The 22,949-nt window shown below is 41.5% G+C and overlaps 1 protein-coding gene across 1 annotated transcript in view; it reads left to right on the forward strand.

The window, feature by feature from the left end:
- Positions 1 to 5,813, forward strand: part of LOC105830999 (ras-related and estrogen-regulated growth inhibitor) — a 90,195-nt gene extending 84,382 nt beyond the window's left edge. Inside the window, exon 6 of the transcript XR_004963286.1 lies at positions 4,343 to 5,813. The gene's annotated coding sequence lies outside the window, so the exon portion shown is untranslated. The remainder of the gene's footprint in view (positions 1 to 4,342) is intronic.
- The last annotated feature ends 17,136 nt before the right edge of the window (positions 5,814 to 22,949 follow it).

Consider the following 22,949-nt stretch of genomic DNA (forward strand, 5'->3'; position numbering starts at 1 on the left):
AGTTATTTTACGGCGGCGCGTTTTATCGGCGCGTCGACAATTTTGCATAATTTCGCCTCGGAAAATCGCGCGCCGGCCACTTGAGGCAGAGCCGTGGCCGGTCTTAAAATCCCGTCCCGCTTTCCACTTTTGTTTTGCCGCTCGGCTTTGCGTAAAAGTGCGCGGGTAATAGGAGGCGCCGTAACGTCGTTACCGCGTAATACCGCGTGGCCGCGTATACCCGGCTCGAGATCCTCCTTTCTCATCCCTTTTGAGGACCGATGGAGCGCCGATGGTGTGCCTCGCGTCGCCCGTTAATAACGAAGAATTCTGAAACGATCCGAGTCTTAACGGACGGGAATTCCTAAGGGGATACCGAGAGAAAATTATGCTCGCTGGCGCAATTTCCAAATTAGGCCTGCGTTCCCACTGCACTTGTCCAGTCTCGGCCGTCGTGCGTTCTTTCAGCCGACTCTCCCGGTCGATGTTCGATTGTACTTTTTCTCCTCCCGACAACGGTGTGGACACGAATATCCGGCGAAAAGGAGCTTCCTAGCTTCCTGGACGCGCGATTTGCATACGTCACGTCGTCGGGCTGAGGGAGAGCGGTGAACTGACGTAGGAAATTCGTCACGGCGAATTGCTCGCGGCTGGACGTTATATCCGCCGTTAAGATCACCGCGAGTCCGGTTCTCTCTCGAAGACTGCCACGCTCGCTCCTATCGTTGGCTGTTATGACAAGTGGGCTATTAATTTCGCTCTCGACTTGGCTCGAGCCTCGCGGGATCCGCGCGCTGCTCTCTTAGGTGCACTTCACGAAGTGCCTCTTTTCCTCCCTTTGCCTCCCCCTCGTCCCCCTTCTCGTCCGTCCCGCCGCGTAAAAGAAGTTCCAACCGTCGCACGAATTCTGAGTGACGACTATATTTAAATCCGCGTCTGTGTGTAGAAATTGCGCACTCGCAGTGTCTGTGCCGCTTGTTCGTTCGCTCGCGAGTAGAACCGCGTAAGTCGCTTGATTGGATTATACGTTAATTATGGTTGTCGTTAATATTGCTCCGATACTACTTGGAATATCATTGAGGATTACATTACACGGCAAGAAAGTTTTAATCAAGTAACTCTAATCAAAACAAATGTTTCTTATGTAATTTTTGACGCGTGTATAGTTGGAAAATTTGTGTTAAGTTAAATAAAACGTAAAACTTTGAACACAATCTGGAAACAAAGTGTAAAAACATGTTTTTTTTTGCAAAATTAACATGTATAATATATTCACACACGTACGTTTTATTCATTAATCTTAAAATTTATGTTTTAAAGTTACATTTTTTTATGTTATTGCAAAAATTGCAAGAAAGTGATTAGAATTGACAAATTTTTTTTATTAATATTTTAAATAAATCCACTGCAAATAATGAATTAGTACATATCAGAAATTGTACAAAATTCTTCCAAACTTTTTTTTTAAATAAAAATTGTGCAATTTACGTAAAGTGCCGCGTAGTAACAAGATTTTAAAGAGGCACATGAATTGACTTAGCAAATAGCCGATTCGATCTACTTTCTTCCGTTTCATTCGCATAAAGCCGAAACGCTTGAAAGCCTCTCGGAGCCTGTTGCGGCGCACTCGACTAATCCCTGACGCTCTCTCGGTCGGACGGCGCGAGATCTAATTTACATTTCAATCTCTAAAATTCAAGAAACGAGCAAAACGCGCTCGCGCAGCCGAAGATTGATCATTCGCGCGAACAACGTAATTTGCAAGGCGATGTATCCGGGTGTGTGTATGTGTGTGTGTGTGTGTGTGCGTTGTTTCTCAGGCGATAATAATAAAGCCACCGAAAGTCGGTATCGGTGCCGAGCACCTAATAGTCGTTGCGCAGCACCGGCCGTCGGATTCTTTCGACATTGCACTTTCGCTCGCGCGCCGAAAAAAAAAAAGGAGGAACGCAACAACTCATAGACCCGCGAGTGACGGCCCGCGGACGATTGGACACGGCGGAAGAATTTCAGTTTCACACCTCGATTTCAAGCCCGTTCCAGCTTGACAAGTTCATTACGATACACTCTCGACGTTGGAACAGCCGATATTATCACCGATCTACCTCTGGAGCTGCTTGTTCTCGTAACGGTCCGCTTTTATGTACATGTCGAATTTTATGTACGCCGAGCGCGTTCGAAGCAGAAGCGTTGGAAAACCTAGAATACTAATACGTATGTACAACATACACGTGCATGCATGAGGAATTAATTTATTTGCCGAAATAACTCATAGTTTGCGAGTCGCGCACCGTAATTTATCCGTGCCTTCGAATATAATCGTCGTACGTAAAATATACTCATTATCCGCTCTTTGTCATAATTACCGGCGGGAACCATCTGTCGCGGCTGCGATAAGGAGCCCGCGAGTAAATGCTGATTTACGCGAATCCGCGGATCGTCCTCGTCGCGTCAGAAAAATCGCCAAACGAAAGAGAGAGAGAGAGAGAGAGAGAGAGAGAGAGAGAGAGAGAGAGAGAGAGAGAGAGAGAGAGAGATTGCCGCGAGGTTCGGCGTGCTTAAGTGTATTTAGTATAGTTAGCTTTCCGATACGATATCCTCGTTTGTCATCTGGCCGTTTCCTGCTTGCACCTGCCCGATACATGGATTTGCGCTCACGAGTTATAGATCCAAGGTCAACGCTGGTGCACACCGGCGTCGAGAGTAGCGATGGGGTCATCGAGCTCGATTCTGATTAATGGCTTTCGAGATCAAGCCTACGGGCCCGTTCAAGTACCTCGATATCATCCGTTAAGCAAGGATTGAGATCCAAATCGTTACTAAAATCACATTAAATTATTCATAAATTGAAATATTATCAAGCCTTAATGACAATTTATCTTTCCATTGTGTGCGATAAAAATGGACGATCATAAATATACAATATTGATTTTTAAAGGCTTATAAATTAATTAATAAAATTATTTGTTTTTGCATTGTAGATTTGAAGGATTAAACAGAATTGCATAATCCTGAAGATCCCATCGTCGATCAAGAATCTTTTTATTCTCGTGTTAATCCGTTTACACAAGAGGATGTTTTCGACAAAGGGGGCAAATTGTGTAATATTCGGCAAAAATAGCCGGTCCGAAAAGTAGTGCGTACACGTAAGCAACGAGATTAACATTAGCGCGAACGCGCGGGGCACCGTCCGGCCGAGGACGAAGGAGTAGCTTAAGAAAGGTCGTCACTCGATCCTGATTAATGGCCCTCGGTATCTCGCGGGGCTGTAAACAGTATTAATCAGGATCGAGTTTATACGCGCGCGCGGACGCGTCACGAATCGCATTAATCAGGATCCCGGCGCTTGGCAACGAAACGCTCGTGTCCACGTTAACGTTACTTCGCATTGATTTACTTCGCGTTTTCCGAATATCTCGACCCGCGTTCTTCTTCTTGTCACAGATAACATTCGTAATCCAAGATGTACACCTCTCATCTCTCTCTCTCCCTCCCGAATAACAGAAAGGATATCAGAAGTTTTTTCTCTTGCGAAAGACCACATGAAATTTCTCCGAACAATCGCTTGTAATTTACAAGAAGTGAAATTGCGATGGTATTATTACGTTTTGTAACGGTAATGCTATAAGTTGCATGTACATCTAGAAATTGCAAAAGTGTTATTTGCACGCATATATCGTGCCCATTGAGCCACTTACATCCTTCATTAAGAATGATATTATCGTAGATCGGATATCATACGGAGAGCCATTCTGGGATGGTGTGTGATCTTGATCTTTCCATATACGTATTGATATTTCCGTACTCTCCGTCGCGATACACGCCGTGTGATGTATCGTTGTGGCAATCGGAACTGGCAGAATGTATTTGCGCCTATTCCAACGTCAATTTTACAGCTGTCCGGCCGAAAGGACGAGCCTCTCGGGGCTATCGGCCTTGTCGTCGTTTTACACGTCCGTGGCGAATGGATTTAACAACGGGCGTGCCGGGGAATCCCAACATTGTAGTTTACAGGCTTACGGTCAAGATCGGTTTAGCGGCTGTCAAAAGGACGAAAATTCACTCGCCGGACCGGCCGACGATAATCGGCTTCACGCCGCAGATAAACGTGACCGATTCTAATCGTAAACCCACTCTATGAATTGATACGTCAAGTAGAACTGAAATTATTATTTTATTGTCGCTTGGCAGCGACGCGCGACGTAAAAATCTGTCGTTTTCAATAATTGGTCTTAATAGTTTTTACTTAGTCGACAAGTCTTTTTGTAAGAATTCATGGATCGTTTCTTAATTTGTCAATGCCATTATTCTCGGTTCTAGAAGCATTCGTGCTGATGAATGTTTTTCCCCGATTATGTTTCAGGATCCGCCTGTCAGGTCTTCGCCACAGCGGCCGACCGCCGAGAGCCATCGGTGTTCCGCGATCGGTGAGTAAAATGATCGATTCTCCATCCTTCCGCCGAGACGGGGCCGCGTTTAAGCGTGGTAGAAGCAAGCGCGCTCGGAGAACCGCTCGATCGGAACAGATTCAACAACGTTTCCGGCACCGATATGAATATAACAAGTCGCTCGTCACTCGTCCCGGCCGATCGCCTCGTCCTCGACGGGCGAAAAACTCACGCAGCGGGATACCTCCTCTCGATAATCCCACGGCGGGTAGATAGGTATGTGCGAGGCGTTTCGCCCGATCCCGCGAGTCCTGCACGTTCGAGCGCGCGCGCGATCGGCACACTTTCGAAGGCGAGTTTTTCACTTCCGCCATTACGACGGGCACGCCGTCGCCCTCGAAAACAATGGGCCCAACGGCGTACCTCGATGTTGTTCCGTACTTCACCCCCCCCCTCCCTCCTCACTGAATCGAACGGATGAACGACCGATCAGCTTTCACTGATACTTCGATTCTCCTGCGTCTTATTCGCCGTATTATTAGAGATAGAGCGCCTTTTTCCGCTTACGGCCGCGGCACAGCGAGCTTCGCCTCACTTTACTCTGGGCTGCAGTTTAGCTCGTTTAAGGCACTACCTCATTACCATATCACTTATCCTGTCTCGTAACTCACCCCGCAACCATTTCTTTATTATTATGTCCCGGCAAACGCGTCGTTCTCCTCCGGCGCGGCCGCGACTCTCTTCCTAGTTGATACCACGCACCACTACTCAACCGCGCCATTTCATAATCCTCGGGTCCTCTCGCGCTCCGGGAAGAGGTGCGCGCTCCCGGAGGGAGTGTATGCACTCTCGCGACGATTTCAATTTCTACGTCTCTCGGCGGAATACGTTACTTATATGTGCGACGATTACTATGGCATTCCCGAGAACGCGCACGGTGTTGGTGAACTCTTCTCAGCGTACACCACGTTTCCCGTGGCTCGCGAGGCACGCACGCAGCGAGTGAACCTTTTGCATTGGGGTTTATGGAAACCCCTTTGTGACGGCTTTCGAGAAACTTACTATATTCGCGCGCGGAAAAAATTCGTCTCTCTAAGGAGGACGTTTCAACTTTTCGCACGGTTCAAGCGGGAAGAGAGAAAGGGAATAAAAACATTCTCATAAATATTTCCCAGATTCTAAAGGTGTCTTTAAGCGTACGATCTCACTGAAAATGTAGCGCGTCTCTCGTCTCTTGAGAAATTTCTCGGGTGAGAGCAGGATTTCGCGAACACAAACACGGAGGTGTTTGATTTACGGTGATCGGATTTGCGCGGCGCTTTTATCCTTCCGCGCGCAAAAAATTTACGCCTTCAGACGAGGAGGGGGGGGAGGTATATCTGACGACGTGCCGGGAGTCCGAAGAACCGAGGAGGGTTCTCGTTGCGTGCAGGAAGAAAAGAAAAAGAAGCGAGGCATGCAAACGAAGGGGGGAATGGGGGTTTTCTTCGGTGGCGAAGTTCAGTCGGAAGGGAGGGTGGCAGTTTAATTTCGCGCGATGGCCGTAAAGCCGGCCGTAGCCAAAGCTCCGCTTCTTCGAATCACGTGCCGGGGATATACGCGCGTCGACGATGTCTCGTATATACATATATCTCGGCAACGGCGCTTGTCTAAACCGCCACGTTCGGCGATGGTTAATCGGCGGGCTCAAACGAGCAAGTGGCACTTCCATTTCGTCCCGGGCGGGCCGTAAAACTCGCGCGAGAGAAGGGTTGACGCGGTGCAACCGGCCGGGGCGACTCACCCCGGTGGCTCCCCGCGCCATGCGGCGCGATAATTGCCAAGCCGCCGCCGCCAAGAGGGAAGAAGACGACTGGTTTTAATAGCTCGGTGACCTTCGCTCGCGGTTTTCGAGGCGTACCTGACGAAAGTGAAGGAAGGAACGGGACGCGATCGTCCGTGACCCCGTGATCCCATTCTTATTTAACCCCCTTGCGATTGTGTACGTCGTTTGGACTCTGGCAACGGGCGCTTTTTATAGCAGTATAATATTTGTTTTATTCTATTTATTTGTGAACACGTATATTTTATGTGCAAGTGTGAAAAGAACGGGTTTACTGGGATGTCCAAACATTTTGCTGGATACGGACTTAAAAATAACTTTGTTAGACCATCGCATCAATTGTGTACAAGCTGCAAAAGATTTCAACACTCTACCATTTAATTCAAGCGTTTTATATAATTATTTTGATGGTCTAACAAAATTATTTTCATATCAGCTGTATTTACAGCTTAATTTTTAGATACTTTAAGAAAACTGTTCTCTCTATGTGCGTGTGCTTGCGGTATCTTAATAGATAAACCAATTGGATAAACTTTAGTTATCTTATAGATTTATTTGCACATGTCTGAAAACCCATAAATTATGAGACTTGAGACCTTATGACACATTGTCTCATACACGTTATTAAATATTTGAATTATTATTTATTATTATGAACTTTTACCTCAATTATATGTACAATTATTTCTCACAAGAATTTAATAATTTCTCTTTATTTCTTTATATAATATTTCGCGCAATAATATATATTTTCCATAGCTACTAAACTGTTTATTTGAGACCATAATGAATACTCTGAACTTGAATAATAAATCTTACAAAACATATTGCAGAACGGATTCAATTCTTCATTAGCGCCATTCAACAGACGATGGTGACTCATTTAATGTAACGTTACACATAACTGTTAACCGAACGAGATATGATATGTACGCGATCAAAGACAGAGGAGTGTACTGGGCGGTGATCTTTCACGGTGTACCGGAAATAATCGAAGTAGACCACCGGTGCATTTCGCGAGGGTGGCGGTCACCGGCGAAAAACGCGAGAAGGCGTTCGTTACGATTTACGGTAGGCGAACTGTTCTTTGAGCGGCTCGCCAGCTTGACAACAATGGAACATTGCGCGCTAATGTCGTGAACGTAATTACGCCCGCGATATCGCGATGCTGCGGCACGGATGCGTGGGTGAAAATCGTGTCATTAATCGTTTGATACTGGAGCTCGGAGCGCTAATTACAGTATATTAATTACGCTACCCGACCGCCGTTTTGCTAGCGATGATTCCCCGTTTATATTGTATAAATTCATAAATTCTTATCATCACTTTATTCCGTGATAGACATAAATTATTCTGTGCTTCGAGATTTAAAATAATGACTCTTTGCTTTTGTATAAAAACTAGTAAAACATAGTATGTTATTAATGACATAGGATTTATAAGTTAATGAAATAATGAAGGTATTAAAAAATTCCAAGGTGAAGAATTATTGCCTTATAAATTTTTTAAAAAAGAAAATAAATTTTGTACATTTTATGCACAATAAGGAGAGTCTTCGTTTCTGATTTTGTAAAAGATGAGGCAACGATATTTTTTGGGTGGTGATTCTCGGTTTCTATTCGAAATACATAAAATATATATCGAGTTTCAAAATAAATCAGTGAAATCATCCGTATGTTTTTAAGCCTTACCTAGAAATCTAATCTCGGAGAGTTTCAGCTGTTTACCGACGCGCTTATGCGCAAGTAAAATCCTCAATTTCGTAAATCTGTGATGTTCCACCGCGAAAAGAAATCCCCTTGATTGAGCGCGCGTCTATTAATTTCAATGTGAAACTGCATAAGCATCGCGCGCGGACGAGGTTTTCGAGATTTTCGTCACTATGCGCCAGACGTATTATTGCAAGGGTAAATGCTTAAAAGCACGAAGCTTCACGAGGATCGCAGCACGACAAGATCGAAGGTTAAACAAACTGCCTGTCCACCGCGGGACGTGGTTTTTAGACAGCTTCGCATTCCTCTTGTGAGTAATCCGACCGGTGCACACCATCACGCGCGCGTTACAGTCGTTATTATTGTTATTAGACCGCCGACCGCGGCGGGGGTATCTCGTGTCGTATTCGGCGCGGGATGCGGAAGAGGGAGGAAAAGGAGGAAACGCGCCGGCCGCGATCTGCATGCGAAGAAAAACGCGGGCGGTCGATCGGTCGGGTAATTTGCGGTAAATGTAGGCCACACAGACGCGCGCGCGCGCGTGCACCACACCGTAGATTAGGATAATAAATATGGCTGGAGAGGTGAAATCATCCACCGCACGTCTATACGACTGACCTTACTGTAGGCCACACCACGAAGAGAAGAAGCAGGAGAAAGAGAGAGAAAGAGAGAGAGAGAGAGAGAGAGAGAGCGGCGGCACGTCTGCATGACTCCTCTCATCGCGGCACCCTCGCCGAGCGTTTTACGACACAACCTACATTTTACTTGCTCGTCTTTCGGCGAGAAAGTCGACAGGCGAGCGTCTCTCTCCACTCCATAGATTTGCATCCGAGTGTTTTCGCATCTCTTGTAATTATCGAAAAAAATCTTTTGTTTTTTTTTTAATCGTTATTCATTCAGATTCTTTTTAATTTTTATTCCTTGTTTTTCTTTTACATTAGTATTATTTGAATATTTTTCTAAACTTTCCTATTTTATTATTTAGAATATTAATTCAAATGTCAATAGGTACGACAATGTGAAAATCAATTGTTAAAATTATCTCAAAGCACGATTTTAGAATTATTCACTCGTACAATAAGTTTATCGATTGTGATTGCTCGAGTCATCTTCGCCGCCCATTTCTTCGTTCGCCTTTCGCGAGAGATAAAAGGGCGAGAAAGAGGCGCGTGCTTATCCCGATAAAGAAAAATGCAAAGGGATAAATCACGCGCTTGCCGCGTTAATCTGAAAGAAATCCCGACGGGGCGGAGAGACCGAAAGGACGACGGGGCAGGACGGCGAACGCGCGACGGCGCCCTTCGCCGTTCGCCTTCGCGAACATGTCATTGTTTATTGCTCCAAGTCGCGCGAGATGGTATCATTTGAATGGTCGGAACACGAGATTGATGCAATCCCAGCGGGCAACAGCGCCGGAACATCATCGACATGTTATTCTTTCTCTCTTTCTCTCTCTCTTTCTCTTTCTCGCTCGTCGCCCGCAGCGTTAATTGTTTTCCTAATTCGGACACGCCGGGGATGGGATTATGTACACCTCCAATTACAGTGATACATCGGCAACACGCGACACGCCGCCTCCGCAAACTCGCCGTCCCGACTTTATTATCGTCTCCGTATCCCCCGTTATTCTTATCAGTTTATTTTTGCGCTACGCGCGCCGTTAAATTTATTTGCATGTAAATTTGTAGGGCCATTCTTGTCAAGAATCTCCCCTCCCGGTGAAGCTTTCGATCCCCTGTGGAGATGGAGACATCGGCTGAAATTGTTGCAATTACGCGAATCTAATTTTTCTCTCGAAGTCACTTCGGGACATTTGATAAACGTTACTTTGATTAATGGCTAATTAAAAACACGTTTAAGAAAAAAAGCAGGTACGCTGGTAATTTCAGTTTAATCTCTTGAAAAATTTAAAGCAGCTATAAAAAATTTAACGACGCGCACCGTTCATTGATTTCGTTTTAACTGCGAATCGATCAAAATTTTTTTTTTCAGTTGTGACATTTAATTTGAGCGAGCCGATTGTAAGACTGTCCCGATCGTTGCCTTTAAAGGCTTTTGAATGCTGTGCGCGAATATCGCGATTAAATGAGGAAGCTCCGAGTCCGAAGATGAATTTTATTATCAACGACCCGTAAGAACTTGTTCAATTGGAAGCGTGAGTCTCCGAAGAAATTTGCGGCGTAAGTAATTGATCCGTAAAGAGCGCCTTTGATTAAACGCGAAAGATAGAAAGCTTATAGGAAAAGGTCTCTATTGTTTCCTATGAATGTTCGCGTGATCGGTCAATCGATGAACGCAATGACGCGGTACTACTTTTTTTCCACGTCACCCTTGTCGACCTTTGAATTTAATCAAGGTACCTGAATCGCTACACGAATTAGAGCAACACAATGTTAGTATTATAAGTTAGCCAATCCCGTCGTACAAGAGGAAATTCCGGCGGAATGTAGGTCCGTTCCAATTCGTCTCGCATGAAAAATACTGCAATAAAATTTTTATTAGCCTATGAAGGCAGCAAGCTTTGAAATGCGATCGAGAATCTCCCGTTGAATCCTCAAGTGTCAAAAGTTGTTATAAAAGAATAAGCAGAGTACTCAGCAATATCTAAGTGTATAGGGCGCGCATGAAATATTCAGCACGGAAAGAATGGTTTTGATAAATCGGAAAAATTTAGCTGGATACGAATCTGAAAATAATTAATAATTGTCAGACTATGAAAATAATCATGGGATATTACTTATTATTATTGTTTATAATTATTGTTATGGTCTAACAAAATATTTTTAGACCTGTAGCTATAGCTAAATGTTTAGATATTCAGCGAAGCCGTTCTCTCCGCGAGAGATATGCGAAATAGAATACGGGTATAGCTTCTCTCATAAATCCAGTTTCACTACCGCGTCAGTTTCGACGCGCGGCGCGCAAAAGCGAGCGCGTTTCGCAGGTGCTGCGACGCGGCTCGATGCGGAAAGGAAAGATTGGAAAGAGGAAACGCGGTGAAAGTGGTGCGATGCACTTCGGCCACACCGAAAGATTAGTCTAAGGTGACCGGCTACTAATCGAGGAACCGGAGGCTTCGCGTTACCTCACGGACACGCTCTTGCTCGGCGCAACAGCCATCATTAACGCGCAATCTCCTTAACAGCGGATCGTTACAAAAATTATTATCATTAACATTTGAGACTCTGATCTTGTATATGCTTTTTTATCGTGTACCAATCGTATCGTTAACAGGCATTCCTTATTTCAATTACCTAATTGGATGACGGTATTATTTTTAAAATAAATCTGTTCTGAGCGGTTACACGACATTTTCCCGAAAACTAGATGAGAAAATGTTGGTACTAACAAAATTCTCTAGACAATACAATTTCAATTTCCGCAGGTTAGTAACATTGTTGAAATAGTAAATCCGAGTGTGCAGAGTCGCTTTGACGTATGTGTGCGTATGTGACCGGTTATACGTCAAAGCGACTTTGCACACTCGGATTTACTATTTCAACAGTATTATTCATCTGCGGAAATTAAAATTGTATTGTCTAGACTGTCTAGAGCTTTGACTATGTAAGTATGGACTGCTAGCAGCCTATTTTTCCCATTAGAGCAAGTGAGAGGTTCCGTATCCAACATGACAACGATCTGCAGCGCTACCAAATATTAAAAACCCGGGAGTTTTAAATGCCATGAGGTTATGTTCAAATGTGTGCGCAGTATAGAGATTTATTACATGTAAGTGTGTGTCGTCTACCAGCAAACGTCACAGTATAAGTATATATATATATATATATATATATATATATATATATGCACACTTATACTGTGATAGCGTCGTACATTAGTTCGCCGTTCTCTCGTTTGGTTTCTTGTAGCGCTGCAGATGTTGACTACGGGCTGCTAGCAGTCCATACTTATATAGTCAAAGGTCTAGAGAATTTTGTTAGTACATTTTCTCATCTAGTTTTCGGGAAAATGTTGTGCAACCATAGACATAGGCCGAAATTTATAGTCGAATCTTATTCAAGTTCCAGCTTAAGCACGATCTTGAGACGTCAATGCTGTTATTTCATTGGTTAAGTAAGTCTCAAGTCGGCTCGAAGCTAGACTTAAGACAATGCTTGAGCTTAAGATCGGTCTATGAATCCCGTCCATAGTATATCTAGAATCTAGACCGAGGATTATCCCAAATTTCAGGAGTGGGGGTAAGGCTTACGTACGATATAACAGGTATTTCCTTCTCTCTTACATACGCCTGCGTGTGGGAGAGAAGAAAATACCTGTTACATCGTCCGTCCCTTTTCAACGTCTATGTTTGTTCTTTTCTACGTATGCTTATATCCCCACTCCTAAACCGAGCAGACCTGTGTGCAACCTTCTGAGCGAACAAAAATAAACCATAAACATGAATCCGTTAATAATGAAATTTTATACGCGTAGAATGGACGCACGAGTTCCATATATGTAATACTCGTATATTACTAGTTTGGTTCGGAAGAGGATGAAAACATTACGGTGCTACTTGGGGTGCGTTCTGAAATCTACTGACAGTACTGACAGTACTGCTACTGAAGTTACTGGGTTTGAGCTGTTCCGAAACGCCAGTGAATACTGGCAACACTAAAAAACGGAATGCGTTTACAGTCAAACCAGCAACTGTTGATGCCATCATAAAAACCTAACTTTATACAATCTAATTATGGCAAATGTCAATGCAATTATAATTGCAGTGCAAGGTATTGTGAATGTTATTAATAGTGACAGTGACAGTTCATCAGACGATGAGGAAGAAATTCTAAATGTCTTAAACATGATTACTAAGCGTAGACCATTGGAATTAAGGCCACGCATAAAAAATTATATTGAAAATGTTATTGCTTTACTTTCGGATGAAGGATTCAAAGCACATTTTAGGTAGGAATTATAATAAAAAAATAGAATTTCTCTATTATTTCATTATTGAACAAAATATTGTGTGATATAATCATCGCGTGATTTTCAGAAACACTTCATAAATGTTATTGTCGCCATCAATAAGTTCGTATCGAACAGTTTCCATTGTTACAATTAATTTTTTAACAATCTCGTCAATTTTAATTATACACATTAATGTACGGCGGACGGCGGCCATATGCTTTACTGAATTTGCACTACCTCCGGACAATGTGTAAAATTAGCCGGAAGTCAGTAATTCCCTAGGGTCTATTTTTGTAGAATAGATAGTAATTTACAGTTGCTGACAGCACGCTGAAAACGATTTCGGAACGAAAAAACAGTACTGTCAGCACTGGCAGTAGATTTCGGAACGCACCCTTGATGTGCATACCTTGACAGTTTTGCGCACGCGCAAAAGTCGCTCCCGCTACCGCGCGCCCCGCACGTGTCTACTAAAGGCCTTCACACACGAATCTACTTAACACGTAATACGTAAAGGCCCATTTTTACATATCCGTTCTGTATCCGTACCGTGTACGTCAGTGCACGGATGCTAGATTCGATTTCATGTAATCAAATGTAAGTATTTACACTATTCCGTACCGTATCGTCAGTGTCCGTACCGACATCGCCGAAATCGGTGACGACCAAATTTTCACGGAACGGATAGCACTGAACGTACGAGTACGGACATGCACGGACAAGTATAAATACGCGTCCGTACAGCGTCCGTCTAGCGTTCAGTATTTCTCGAGTCTCATTTGGCAATTGTATTGAATAATATATTAAAAGCATGTTTCGACATTCGAAAATATTGATGAAATTTGGTTGGATCATCAACAAGTTTTTTATATAAGGTGAAAAATTCACCTTCCGTTTTACGTTCTGTCCATGCTTTGTGAACCCATAAGTTTTGTTTTCTTTTTTTTCTTAGAGATTCTTCTTCATCCAAAATTAATGCTATTACGGCCAATTCGTCTTCTGACAAACTTGTCATGATCATGGACGTCTCAAGACTGACGTGTTGTTTCAAAACATTTACGGATATGATCCGGACATGTGTAAATAGTCAATCCGATTTTGCCGGTTCGGTACGGATATGGAACGGATACGGAACGGATATGTATAAATGAGTCTTAAACCGTAACTATTCTCCTCTTGTAGAGGAGAAGAGTCGATTCTAATTGGAGGATTTTCTTACGGTTTACGTATTACGTGTTAAGTTGATTTGTGTGTGAAGGCCTTCACACACAAATTGACATAACCATAACAGTAAGATTTCGACCAATCACGTACTTGATTTAGCCGGTTACGGCAGGTTACGGTTACGGTCGCCCAATCCGACGCGTCGTAACCTTATGTTATGGTTACGTCAATTTGTGTGTGAAAGCCCTTAACCATGTACCACGCTTGCGCACAACGATGCAGGTACATGATTTTCACTACGTATCTCTCTTTGATTTCACCCACTTTTCCTATGGGATAAGTCCGACATTAGCAATATATGCTGCTTTCCATTTATCTGAAAGTGAGACTGAGTTACTCAGTAATGTATTTTATACTCACATAGTGACGTCATTATTCAGTGATTTAAAGAAACATGCGAGTGATCATGATTATTTTAATGATAAAATTATCTTAACCTTACTTCTAAAGTGAGTATGCAAGACTCAGTAAAGCACACGGTCTTGAAATTGTTGTAGGAAAAGATGTAGGAAAAATCTCAGTTGAATCTCACTTATGAGAATGCAAAAAGACATTTAACTGAGTTACGACATCACAAATGAGAATTATCTGAGTTTTGATGTAAATGGAAAGCAGCAATAGTCTTAAGGTATCTTTTCACGCTGACGTTTGACGCTCATTTTTAGCGTCAAAAGACATCACGTGACTAAAAATGACGAATGGTTATCTTTATTTTTAGTCACGTGATGTCTTTTGATGCTGAAAATGAGCGTTAAGCATCAGCGTGAAAAGGCACCTTTATTATATATATGACGAGCGCTGCACGCCGCAATGTCAGTCATATAATTTCGGCTGCCGGTCCCTTTAGTACAAGAAACGGCCACTGCGAGGTGAACGCACATAACTTTCTCTGTATTAAAATCACCACTCTTATACTATAAATACAAGCTCGTACGGCTCTTTTGTCATTAGTAATGGTTGTTTAATTAAATGGATAACGCTACTCTCAACAGGAAGGTTTTGCTTTACAATTTGTGGATGAAGCACGATACCGTGTAAGAGGTCCAACACAAACAATTTTTGAAAGTTTCTGCGGAAACTGATAATTTGAATTCAAACATAAGAAATAAATTTTTACAATGGAATAAAATTTTCAACTCTTCTATTCTTCTTTTAAAGATAGAGATAAATATGAAAAAAATGTCTTCAATCTTAAGATTTTTGACACATATTTTCGTTCCATATTCTAACTTTGTCTTTTATTTTTACATATGTAATATATTTGACGCAGTCTATATATATATATATATATATATATATATATATATATATATATATATATACACACACACACGCTAGACTGCTGCTGCCGATCAATATCCAGAATCGGACAGCTGACTCACGGTTGAGAAGTATACCGGGCGATGCGTGTAACACTATATATCCCAACAAAATTAACTTTTTAAAAAAAGGTACAAAAAAGCGTCAAGTATACGCGCGCATGAAAAGCTTTCAAAAATCTATTTTTGTACAAAATAATTTTAATTTGGCACTACAAATGTACAAAATTTTAATAAAATTTTCTTTTTCCCCAAAAACAACAAAAAGTTTATTTTCTTGACAAAAATAATGATATGAAGAAAATGCGTCAATTATGAAAATGGATGTTTATACGAACTTAAACATCCACTATTACAAATAATTATTTGTACAAATATTACAAATAAATATTTTAATACAAATTTTACTACAAAAACTTAGCGCTGCTAAACCGAATAATTTCCTTTAATACAAAATCACTTTCTTACACAATTTAACTTAAATAATAAAATAAGTATTATTTAAAATTACACTTTTTTACAATAGAAATCGCAATGGCATTATATACGCGTAACAACATTATACACGTACGCGTGAGAGAGAAAGAGAGAGAGAGAGAGAGAGAGAGAGAGAGAGAGAGAGAGAGAGAGAGAGAGAGAGAGAGAGAGAGACATATTCGAATGTATGCATAAGCTCGATTGTTCCAACTTCTTTGTAAACTTACCTATCAAGTAAATATATGTTTGTCTTTATTTATTTAAGAAAAGAAATGTGAAGATAGACACCTACCTGTAAGTAAGTTTACCAAAAAGTTGGAACAACCGGCCCTAAGAGACTGAGATATTGAAAATCGCTTTCTTATAAACAAGATTATATACTAACACACATACACATACACGCACCCACTTACACATTCAGATGCACGCACAAAAGAAAAAGAAAGAGAACTGGCAAGTTATTCGGTTTAGCGGCGCCAAGTTTTTGTAATAAAATTTGTATTAAAATATTTATTTGTAATATTTGTACAAATAATTATTTGTAAAAGTGGATGTTTTAGTTGTCTAAACATCCCTTTTCATAGTTGGCGCATTTTCTTTATATTATTACTTTTGTAAAGAAAATAAACTTATTGTTGCTTTTTAGGGAAAAGAGAATTTTATTAAAATTTTGTACATTTGTAGTGCCAAATTAAAATTATTTTGTACAAAAATAGATTTTTGAAGGCGTTTCATGCGCACGTATACTTGGTGCTTTTTTATACCTTTTTTTTAAAAGGTAATTTTGTTGGGATTTGACTCAATTTGTAGTGTCAGATGTCTCATTTCTTTTTATAATATATATGAAGATTCTTAAGACAATTTTAAAGTTTACATCTAATTAAAGATCGAGATTCAGATCGAATTAAAATAACAAAGTTATATTGGTTTTATTTTTTTCTGAATACATTTTAATTTATTTTCATAATATACCTATTACATCATAGATGGAAATACGGCTGTGTCTAATTTGAAGATTAGTATAACACTATGTATGATACAATCAGATAAGTATATTACACAAAATTTTCGATTTTGTAACACGTTGCTTGTGTAACACTAGCCTATATAATTTGTTGTAATAATTTGAGATGTCATATATTTCACCTATTTCAAAATCTAAAAAAAAATGGTTGTAATATTTGATATCTTTAAGAGCCACATAGTTGCAATACGATATTTTTTAAAATAAAAATATAACACTTGTAACTATTCTCTTATCTGGTTTGCCATAAGATAACAGCATAATTGAAAAACTAGAAAGTGCACCTTCGAGTAATCCTTTTAATATTATTTTGATATCTTTTTGATTTTATGAATTGCCCTGCCAATTCTCTATAGTTCACTCAATTTAAAAGGAGATGAATCTCGGTGAACTTCTTATCAACAGCAGCATACACTGGCATACTGTAAATTCCAAGCTTTGATAATTATAATCTTCCTTTCCTTACTCGTCCACTCTTTTCTTTTTTTATTTTAGTTTTGGTTCAAAGTGTTTTTAGAGGAAAAATAAAAACATTTTTATTATATAAATCGGATACAAGCTATCGATTAAGCCTATTAAGAAATTCATCGGTTTAGCCGTTATTGAGAATTCGATAACTACCTACGGATTTTCGCAAACGACGTCGCACTACCGTGCTTCTTGATATGATATGACGTACGTAGGACTATACGATACATAAATAATAGCGTATATTGTTGCATTATAAAAAAATATTTAAAAAATATAGATAACATGAGATTAATCAGAAATAAATCTTGACAAGAAATATATATCCACTATCACACGATGAATTTTTAGCTCGATAATAAACCATAGGACAAGTAACAACAAGGCAAGTTATTATATAATCATAATTATTAAATCGATGCAAAACGTTGAAAACGAAATTTGCGGGTAGCATATTCTTTTTTATTTACCGAGAAATTTTTTAATCTCTCTTTCGAGGAGAGAGATTTTATTTGATATAAAGTTTGGTGGAAGAATAATAAATCTTTTGCACCAGCCTTAACATATCTTCGTTTTCGAGTGGTTTTTTTCTTCCTCGTTGCATTATACATTTTCGCGCCTGTTCATCTTCGGCCCTCCTGTCGCATCCACTTCCGCCTACACGTCCTCTTCTGGTCGGGCCGATTGGAGCGGCGCGATCGACCAAGCGTGCACTACACTCACGCACGCACGCACGCACGCACGCACGTACGTATGCACGCGTGTGCGCCACGGCGTGGAGCGACGTGGCGCCGGGGGGCGCCTTTTCACGGGCTGACGCAGGCAGGCACGCGTGCAAAGCGAGCAATAAGGTAATGGGGCGTAACCGAGGCGGCTTTGCCTCGCGGTGAAAGTTAGCGCCGTGACGTTAATTGAGGAGCGCCTTATAGCGCTAAGGAATTAGGAGTTATCCAGCGAAGCCGTGCGCCGCGGCGCCTGCCGCGTCGCAGGCGCCGCCGCTCGAGCCGGATAGCGATCGCTCCGATCAGTCTAAACACTCTAAACGATTGAGAATCATGACTTGTCCGTCGGTAGAGGCCATTTGTTTGATCGCTGCTATGTGATTGGCATCTGAAGATCCAACCGTTTGATTTTTATCTTTTCTAGATTTTCAGAGATTTGCAAAAAGACGTGCCTAGGTTTCAAATTTTTGTTCCTCGAATTTCCACGCACTATATGTATGGATCGGAAACGGCTCCAACATGGAGAAGTTCCCGCAGTTCAGGTTTGGTGGGTGAGGAAAATAATTATGTCACGATTTGAGCACAAGGGAATAACCACCTTTATTGGCTCAGAGGGGAAAAGCCTGGAAGCATAAAAACCCCTTACGATGAATTACAATGAAGAATGTTCGATCGGATAAATTATGAAGCGATAAATTCGTATATAATGGCTACCTGCGTTACGATTAACGCAAGCGTCTCGCTCTTGATGGGGAGACGCTGGTAGATTCGCGTTACGTCTAACGCATGTATTTTTCGTAGGGAGATACTTCGATTGCCGGGACCCCGCTTACGAATAATCGTTCGAATAATATCGGGCGTATAAGTGCGGTCTCAACAGCCGTTGTTGCGAGCTGCTTTACACTTACGCGATTCGGTATCGCACTGATTGTAATATAAAATACGCGCTGGCTCGACTACTTCACTCTTCGAAGCGTTACACAGAAGTGAGGTTAACAAAAGATCGAATAGGCTCGTTTTGCCTTATTCCCCCGCTCCGTCCGTTACCCCCGCTCTGAACTCTTTTTTGTGGAAAGGGTCGACATAGCTACAGAAACGTTATACCTGAAGAATCGGGGTCTCTCCCGAATTCCTTAAGTATTTCTTTGTTCGACGAAACACTATATGAAAAAGATGATTTTGTAGTGGAGGAAAAGAAAAAAAAGGAAGTCGGAGTATATAGTTATATGAATCTTTAATGTCTTGTATGTCGCGCTGACTCCGACCGACTGACTCATTGCCAAAACTCTCCGTGTATCGTTTCGTCAGTTTAAAGTAAATCAACAAGGGGGGGGGGGGTAAAGGCAAATACCTTTGAAATCGTAAACATCGTTAGGCTTTCAACGAGTCTCGGATACGGTCTTAATTCCTACAATTTAATGTTTATTTTATTAAAATAAATGCGGCGAACTAAATTTTTATTTAATTAACAAGAAAAATAAGACATATTTCAGAAATGTATATTCTTCGCGGACAAATTATTTTATAACTAATATTGAAGAAAACAGATAACATTTGCTTCTGAATATTTTTATTTTTTTTTGGTTTATACTATATTTTTTACAAGATTTTGAACAAAAGTGTTCACTAATGAACAGAAACAATTGTTTAATAATAATTAATGAGATAATAAACCTATTATTAGGCTAAAAGATGAATGAATAAATTATTTGTGTACTGAGAATAAATCTGAAAATATTAATTTATTATCGATGTATTTAGGTTTACTTTTTGATAAGAAATAAAAATTTCTAATTTTGAACTGTATCTAATTATTTTCTAAAGTGAAATCGAAAAAATAATTGTAATATGTGTGTAAATCAGAAGATTTAATCACATCGGCAATTAGATTTTAATAAACTTTATATTTTTATGTAATATGACATTCAAGAGAAATATAATAGAAAAGACATCTAAATAATCTGTCAACTGAACCTCCCCGCGATGTTGACCTTCGGAGGAGGAGAAATCTTCGAGAATTGTGGGAAAATTGTGAATAGAGATTAGTGAAAAGAGAAGCTTCATGGTACATTTGTATCATGATTTCTTTTAAAAACACAAAGCTGACATCTTGGTCCGACCATAAATTCCCCATTTCACGGTAGCGAGAAGGATCTGTCGCTTCTGAATTCCGCGTACGATACCGGAACGACCAGAATTTCGTCTTAACGAAAGTCGATTATCCGCTGCGTTCTGGGTCAGGAAAGCAGCATCGAGTGCAGCTGGTGCTCGTTAGAATAATGAAGTGACAATTACATCACCGCGACGTTGTATATATGTAAAACGGTACTTTCGTACGAGACCTTAATGCCGTCGTCGCGGTAATTCGGCGATGTGATCTTTACAGTCGCAAACATTCTCAAACGGGACTCGTGTGCGAACACATGTGGGTCAGGACACGCGTGCGTCAAATTACGTGCGGCTACGCGCCTCTTTTTTTTTTACGTCTAACCAGCCGAGGGAAATTACGACGGTACCTAACGATATCTCTTAGATATCGGTACTTTCTAACGATCCGCGAGGCATCGTGTGTCGATCTGACTAGTTGCTCGAAAAAGAAACCAGGGATTTCTTTTATCCTAAACGATCACCCTCTTCAGCACATCCGGACGCACACGCACGCAAAGAATATAAACGAATAAGTGACACATATTGAGCACGTATCTCTAGACATTAAAAAAAGGTTATATAAACATGGGCCTAGCATCACGTTTAGTTCTTGAGGGAGAAGGAATTTGTGACGCAGTGAAATATCTTGGAACCGGAGCAGTTGACAGAAAAATGTTTCAGAAATTGGATGGTCTATGTTGAAGGGATAAATAATAGTAAAATTTATTTTTGGAAAAATCGATTTTTTAAGGCTTTATATTTTATTTTTTTAAATATAATTATATAATTTGTGTGGTTATTTTGCATATTAAAGTACTAAAGTATAGTTATCAAAAGATAGTTTACTCTGGCATATTTCAACATAAAATGAACTGTTTTGTTTTCAAGATTATAATGAAATTCTTTTTATCTTAGAAACTGCCTGTTTCTATATATATATATATATATATATATATTTTTTTTTAATGTTTGGTTGTTAGGAATACGTCCCTAAAATATTCGATACTTGTTCGTTTATACTTACCTTGTATCTGAGAATAGAATGACTGATTTCTATAGCACACGCGTTATTTCATCGGGGATGTAGGACGCGCTTTTCAGCAATTTTTACTCGAATGGAATTGCGAAGCGTGTCGTAATCGAGCGCCTCACTTTGAATGTAGATTGTAGATTGCTGAATGCGGCTAGACTGATCAGTGAAAAGGTCGTCGCGCGCAACGGATTCATTAATAATCGCATTGGAATATATCGGCGCGGGCCGTTACTCCATGCAGGACTCGACGTACGTACGTATCGTCAGATGAGAGAGTGAATACACGCGGTACACCCTCGTTACGCGGTGCACCCGTAAGAGACTTTCACATTCTGCCAACGGCGCGCACGATGCCCATAAATCCTTATTAGCGATTAGGCCATCCGAAATGTAATAACGATCCACCGTGTGCGCCACCGTGGATTGTATCATTAGCCGATGATGGATGATTGCGTTGCGCAATTAACAATTACCGGCGCATTAGTCGAACGCCCCGGCGAGTGATCGTGAGCCCCGAGCGCAGGCACATGACGCCGACCGACGTCCGCCGCGTGCACGTGCCATCGAGGAAGAAGCCAAGTGACATTTCACGAGCTGTGAATGCAGCTGCGGAGTCACCTGCAGATAACGTGATATCCGCAGCCATTCAAATTCGAGCGGCGATGTTATAATGCGATATGATTACGTACGGCGGGGTTTGTTAGCGGGATTGGAAAGTCGAGGACCCAACCGGGGGACTCCGATCTCGAGAACTTTTTCTTAAATCTACCTTGCGTATCAATCAGCTTATTTCTATCCAATTACACGTCGTGGCGCATAAACTCGAGGCGAGCGTAGCCTAGCTTTTCCCTGCAAGTCGATTTGGCGATCATCGATCACTTCCGCCTGATCGAACCCGTCACTTGGTTCCGAAAGTCGGGCCCTCGGGCCCGAGCGAGAAGTCCGTAATTCAATGGGGGCCCCCCCGATGAAAAACGTCCTCTTCCGCGCGCGCGCGCGCACCGTGGAGCGAACCCCGTGGAGTGCTGCTCCGTTCCGTACTTTCGCCGTTAAATAATTCTTGTCTCGCGAGCGTCGTAATTCCCATTTTTATTACGAAATATCTCGTTCTCGCGTCGCCGCGAATTGCGAATTTTAGATTTTAAGGATTAGAGGCCGCTGGGAAATGGCGGGGAGGAAATGGCGCGTGAAACTCTTCTGTCGGCATTTTCGAGAGCGCATGGCACTAAACATCGGCCGCGCGAGCGCCCGCGGAAATACAAATTTAATGAACCGTAAAACCCGCGCGGCGCCGGGCACTTGCTCGCACTTCGAAATTACGTTTCTGGTTTCGCGCGCCGTAAAATTCACGGTGCGCCTCTCGTTTCTCTAATTGATCGGGACCATAAATCTCCCCTCGTCCCAGTTCGCGAGAGCGGGCGCGATTTTAATAAGATGCGAATTAAATAAAAAGCGGGACGCCGCGCGCGGCCCGCAATAAAGCGCCCGATCTGCGGCGCGTCCGCCTTATCTCGATTTATTTTACGGATATGTATATGTCGGAATTTAATGCGACTTGTAATCGCGCGTAACTGAGATACATCATATTAAGCGGTAACAAGGTAAGAGGAGGCTGTCGTGAGATTTTCCCCCGTCCCCGTGGAGGCCGATTAATAATTAATTGGCGCGCTTAAAATTTTACGGTAGCACACGTCGCGCGAACAGGTTTTTTATCTTGAG

Source organism: Monomorium pharaonis, chromosome 5, assembly GCF_013373865.1.
Source record: "Monomorium pharaonis isolate MP-MQ-018 chromosome 5, ASM1337386v2, whole genome shotgun sequence".
Classification (NCBI taxonomy): Eukaryota; Metazoa; Arthropoda; class Insecta; order Hymenoptera; family Formicidae; genus Monomorium; species Monomorium pharaonis.